The sequence below is a fragment of the Crocuta crocuta genome, unplaced genomic scaffold, assembly GCF_008692635.1.
Source record: "Crocuta crocuta isolate KB4526 unplaced genomic scaffold, BGI_CrCroc_1.0 scaffold136, whole genome shotgun sequence".
NCBI lineage: Eukaryota > Metazoa > Chordata > Mammalia > Carnivora > Hyaenidae > Crocuta > Crocuta crocuta.
This window is the reverse complement of record NW_027531009.1, coordinates 267712-273830: the sequence shown is the minus strand read 5'-3', so window position 1 is coordinate 273830 and position 6119 is coordinate 267712. Positions and strand designations below refer to the sequence as shown.

General features: G+C 38.8%; 1 pseudogene; it reads left to right on the top strand.

The window, feature by feature from the left end:
* Window positions 1-2176: 2176 nt before the first annotated feature.
* Window positions 2177-3118, top strand: LOC144237134 (vomeronasal type-1 receptor 4-like; annotated as a pseudogene).
* The last annotated feature ends 3001 nt before the right edge of the window (window positions 3119-6119 follow it).

Here is a 6119-nt window from a genome sequence, read left to right as displayed (position 1 = left end):
CAGAATAAATCTTTACACATCATGAAAGTTATTACAACAACAATTATAAAGTAACATACTATCAAGCTAAAATTACAAGGCAAAGCTAAAACCCAGACTGTATATATAGATTATTCAAAGTACACAGCTATCTAGCTTACTTAGCATAGTATAGCAGTTAAATGCACTGTCTCTGCAAACAATTCAGCCAGATTCAAGTCCACACTTTGTCCCAAGCAGGCTATGAATTTAGGCAAATCACCTATCCCGTCTCTTTATTCTCCTTGTCTTTAAAATGAAAGTAATAGTAGTAATGACTCATAGTTTTATTTAAAGACCAAATTTCAACATATATGAAAGTCTCAGCAATGACTCATACATTGTTATTTGCTTGAAAGGTTATACAGTCAACTCTTGGGGCACCTGAGTTGCTCAGTTAGTTGAGCATCTGACTTTGGTTCAGGTCATGATCTCATGGTTCTTGAATTCAAGCCCTGTATCAGGTTTGCTGCTGTTAGCACAGAGCTTGCTTTGGATCCTTTGTCCCTCTCTCTCTCTCTCTGTCCTCCCCTGCTCACTCTCTCTGAAAAATGAATAAACATTTTTAAAAAAAATGTTACACACTCCACCCTTGAAAGTCTCTTTAAATATTAATATTTCTCTTGTTAAGCTTTATTGATATATAATTGATATACCAAAAATTGCACATATTTAATGTATATATTTTGATGAATTTGGAAATCTGCATACCTCTGTGATACCATCACCACAATCAAGGTACTAAAATATCCATCACTTCCGAAACATTCCTTGTGTTGTTGTGTGTGTGTGTGTGTTTAGTCACAGCACTTAACATAAAATATATGGTCTTTTCATAATTAAAGTGCACAAAACCGTACTATGAACTATAGTCACTATATTTTACAACAGATCTCTACAACTCATTCATCTTGTATAACTGAAACTTTACACACGTTGAAAACTTCCTCATTCCCCCTGCCTCCAGACCCTGGCAGCCACTATTCTATTCTCTGCTTCTTTGGATTTGACTATTTTAGGTTCCGCATGTAAATGAAACCGTATGGTATTTTTCCTTCTGTGACTCACTTATTTCACTTACCATAATGTCTTCCATGTAGGAGTTCCTTCTTTTTGAAACTTAGATAATATCCCATTGTATATATATAACATATGTATACTCCATTTTCTTGTTTCATTCATAGTCAATGAGTATTTGAATTGTTTCCATGACTTGGCTATTGTGAATGATGCTGTAATGAACATGGGCATGCAGATACCTCTTTGAGACCTTAATTACAATTCTGTTGGATATATACCAGGAAGTGGGATTTCTGGATAATGAGACAGTTCTATTATATTTTTTGAGAAAGCTCTATACTTTTTTCATGGTGGCTGCAATATTCTACATTTCTACCAATAGTGTATAAGGATTTCAATTTCCCACATCCTCATCAACACTTGTTATTTTTGGGGCTTGGGGGATACCAGTCTTTCTAACAGATGTGAGATAACATCTCATTGTGGATTTGATCTGCATTTCTGTGATGATCCTTTTCATATACTTGTTGACCATTTGTATATTCTTAGGAGAAATGTCATTTCATAATTTGCCCATTTGTTAATTTGTTAATTTGGTGGTTGCTTCTATTGATTTGTTGGAGATTCTTAATATTTTGTATATTATCCCTTGTCAGATGAATCCTTTGCTAATATTTTGTCCTATTCCATAGATTGCCTTTTCACTTTAGTGATTATTTCCTTTGCTCTGCAGAAACTTGTTAGTTTTACATAATCCCACTTGTATTTCTTTTGTTTTGCTGCCTGTGCTGTTGATGTCAGATACAGGAAATCATTTCCAAAACCAATGTCAAGAAGATTTTCCTCTATGTTTTCCTGAAGTAATTTTACTTCATAAAGTAAAGTACTTCATAATTTACATCTTATGTTTAAGTCTTTCATCTGTTTTGATTTTTTGTGTATGGGATAACATACGGGTCTAATTTCACCCTTTGACACATGGATATCCGGTTTTCTCAGCACCATTTCTAAGGAAAAACTAATGATAAGTGGAGAATATTAGATTTTAGTTGACATGGTGCATGAAGCCCACACTTCATATTCCCACACAGGATCCTCTGGTTCTGAAGATAAATTTCAGTGACTGGAAACTGGCAGAATGGCCTCCAGGGATTTGGTCATAGGAGTGATCTTCTTAACCCAGACCATGGTTGGAATCTAGGGGAATTCCTCTCTTCTTTACTATTATCTCTTTCTCTCCTTCGCTGGGTGCAGGTTGAAGCCCATAGATTTGACTGTTAAATACTTGATTGCAGCCAACTCCTTATCCCTCCTCTGTAAAGGAGTCCCCCAGATGATGGTAGCTTTTGGGTGGAACAACTTTCCAAATCATTTTGTATGCAAACTTCTTTTCCATCTTCACAGAATAAACAGGGGTGTGTCCATAGGCAGCATCTGACTCTAAAGTGTCTTCCAGGCCGTCATGATCGGTCCCCACAACTCTAGGTGGACAAAACTTAAAAGGAAAGCTCTCAAGTGCATTGACTTGTCTATATTCCTGTGCTGGATGCTCTACATGCTGGTAAATATCATTTTTCCTATTCATATGACTGGCAAATGGAGCAACATGAGCCTCTCAATGAGAAAGGATTTGGAATACTGTTCTGGGATAAATCATAACAAAATCACACGATTGCTATATGCAGTATTGTTATCCTTTCCTGATGTGTTATGTTTAGGGATCATGCTCTGGGCCAGTGGCTACATGGTCTTCATCCTGTACAGGCACAAGCAGAGGGTCCAGCACATTCACAGGACTAATATCTCCCCGAGATCCTCTGCTGAGTCCAGAGCCACCCAGAGCATCCTCGTCCTGGTGAGCACCTTTGTGTCTTTCTACTCCCTCTCCTCCATCTGTCAAGTTTCTATTGCTGTTTCTGATAATCCCAGCTGGTTGCTGATGAAGGTCTCTGTCTTGATGAATGGATGTTTCCCAACAGCCTGCCCCTTTGTTCTCATGAACCATGACTTCAGTGTGTCCACATTCTACCTCGTCTGGATGAGAAACACCACACCCATGCAACTCATAACAAATGTGTAAATTGTGTGTTTTTGCACAGTGTACAGTTGTTTACTCATTCACCCCCTGAGCTGCCAGCATCATGGCACAACAATCACATCCCAGGAGAGTGATCAGCAAGCCAGAATGAGCTTCTGTCCCAATAAGTAATAACCAGTAGTAATAGTAAATGTAAATGAAACATTAATGTAATTATTATGAAAATACTTATATAATTGAAATTTTATTCCCACTTCCAGTGAAGTAGTTTGGAATCTGTGCAATGAGAAAATTGTTCCTGAAACAATCTAGAGATTGTGAGGAAGTCTTTGAGTGTTGTAATCTGTAACTTGACATATTAAATACATCTAGAAATTATCTAAGGTTGGAATTGTTGGAAAAGTTGCAAGAGAAGTTAACATGTGAGACCACCATTCAATAAAGTGAGGAAAAGAAATGTCTTCAAGTAACAAGGAAGTAGCATGGTGTGATGGTGGAGTGCAAATTCAGGTTCAGTTAGGAACTTGGGCTAAGTTATAAAACTTGTAGGTTACAGCCTTAGGGAGATAGTAATCTTCAAAATAGGATGACATGGAAGGATATTTTCATATTTAAGGCATTTGAACTAGAAATGGACAAAGGGACCTGGGTTGAGACAAAAGAGAGCACAAAAACCTGTTATCACTGATGAAAAAAAAAGTGAGTGTGTGGCGATTTAAAAAACCCATCAGGGAACCTACTGATTGGGAGAAGATATTTGTAAATGATATATCTAATAAGGGGCTAATGTTCAAAATATATAGCAAACTCAGACAACTCAACCAAATATAATAATAATCTGATTTTAAAAGAGGCAGAGGAGGGGCAGCTGGGTGGCTCAGTCAGTTTAGCATCTAACTTCAGCTCAGGTCATGATCTCAGGGGTGTGTGAATTCAAGCCCCACATCAGGCTCTGTGCTGACAGCTCAGAGCCTGGAGCCCACTTTGGATTCTGTGTCTTCCTCTCTCTCTGCTCCTCCTTTGTTCATGCTCTCTCTCTCAAATATAGATAAACATTAAAAATGTTTTTAAAGAGTCGATGCTTAACTGACTGAACCACCCAGGTGTCCCTCTATTTTTTTACTTGGAATATTCCTCCTGGGCACTGCAAACCTTGTGAACATTATGACTGCCAGCATGGCAATGAAAGTGGGGTCCAGGCAAAAGTGCTTGGGTGCAGCACAGGACACATCAATAAGTCCACCTCCCGTTCTAAGGCTGTTCCATGAGGTAAGAGGGAATGAAGTTCAAGTCTTTATATATTTTTTCCTTTATTTATTTATTTATTTATTTATTTTTGTGAATGCATTTATTTATTTTTTTTAATAGTTTATTGTTAAATTAGTTTCCACATAACACTCAGTGCTCATCCCCACAAGTGTCCTCCTCCATGCCCATCCCCCCCTCCCCCCACATCCATCAGTCCTCAGTTTTTGTCAGCATTCAAGAGTCTCTCATGGTTTGCTTCTCTCCCTTTCCCCCACCATTTCTGCCCTTCTTCTCCCCCTTGTTCCTCCGTCAAGTTCCTCCTAATCCTCCTATACGTGCAAACATATGATATTTGTCCTTCTCTGCCTGACTTATTTCGCTCAGCATAACACCCTCAAGGTCCATCCATGTTGCTACACATGGCCAGATTTCATTGTTTCTCATTGCCATGTAGTATTCCATGGTATAGATAAACCACATCTTCTTGATCCATTCATCTGTTGATTTTCCTTTATTTATTTTGAGAGAGAAAGAGAAAGTGTGAGTGGGGGAGGGAAAGAGAATGAGGAGAGAGAGAGAAAACCCCAAGCAGGCTCTGTGCTGTCAGCGCTGAGCCTGATGTGGGGCTTGAACCCAAGACCCTGTGATATCATGACCTGAGCCAAAACTAACAGTTGGTTGCTCAACTGACTGAGCCACCTAGGTGCCCCTTCAGTTCAAGTCTTTAGATGGAAGGCTGGATGGATCCACATGGGTAGATGTCATCTCAGGTTTCTTGACAGGTCAGGTCTATTCTTGTATATGTAGATGGGCATTAGCCTGGTAGGATGCTGTAGAAAAACGCCATTCAAATAAAATATATTTTACTCTCAATGAAGAGTAAAAAGACATTGGACCTATGGGAACATTTCACAGTAAAAGAAATGCAAATGGTCATTTCACATATAAAGAGGCATCCATCCTTGAGGGGCACCTAGGTGGCTCAGTTGATTTGAGTGGCCGTCTCTTGATTTTGGCTCAGGTCATAATCCTGGGGTCAAGGGATCAAGTCCTGTGTTAGGTTCTGAGCTGAGCGTGGAGCCTGCTTAAGATTCTCTCTCTCTCTCTCTCTCTCTCTCTCTTTCTCTCTCTCTCTATCTCTTTACTTCCTCTTTCTCTCTGCCTCTCTTTCCCACTCAGTCTCTCTCTCTAAAATAAAAGATTAAAATTTAAAAAGTGGTATTCATCCTCAGTAGTGGTCAGAGAAAACCAATTACAAATTATCATATGCTTGTTGTGTGACCATGGGTTTGCTAAGTTAAAAGTTTACTAATATGTTCTCTTTCTGAGATCAGTAGAAGCACACCATCTCATACATGCATGTAGGGAAAATCAGTGGCCAGTGACTTTTTGAGAAACAATTAGGGAATCTTTATCAAAATTAATAGATGCATATTCTTGCATATAAGATTCTAGTCATTGGAAGACACTTGAACATGTACTTAGTAATATCCTCCACAGCTGTCACTGGTGGACATGGAATAATAGCACAAAAACAAAGAAAAGTACATATATATCAGGAATCTCTTTGGTCATCCTGGATTTTAAGGATAACGCCCCTACATGAGGGACATAGAAATAAAGTAAATCAGGAGACCCATGAAGAGCAGCAGAGCAACAGAGAGGGAAACAGCCTCAGAGTTACAAGAGTCTGTTATTTCCTTCCTTGTTGTTGCTCCTCTGGAAGTCTCCTGGGAATCTCCTGGAGTAGAATCATCATTGTCTGCATCTCTTCTTGTTTATGGAAGAACCTATA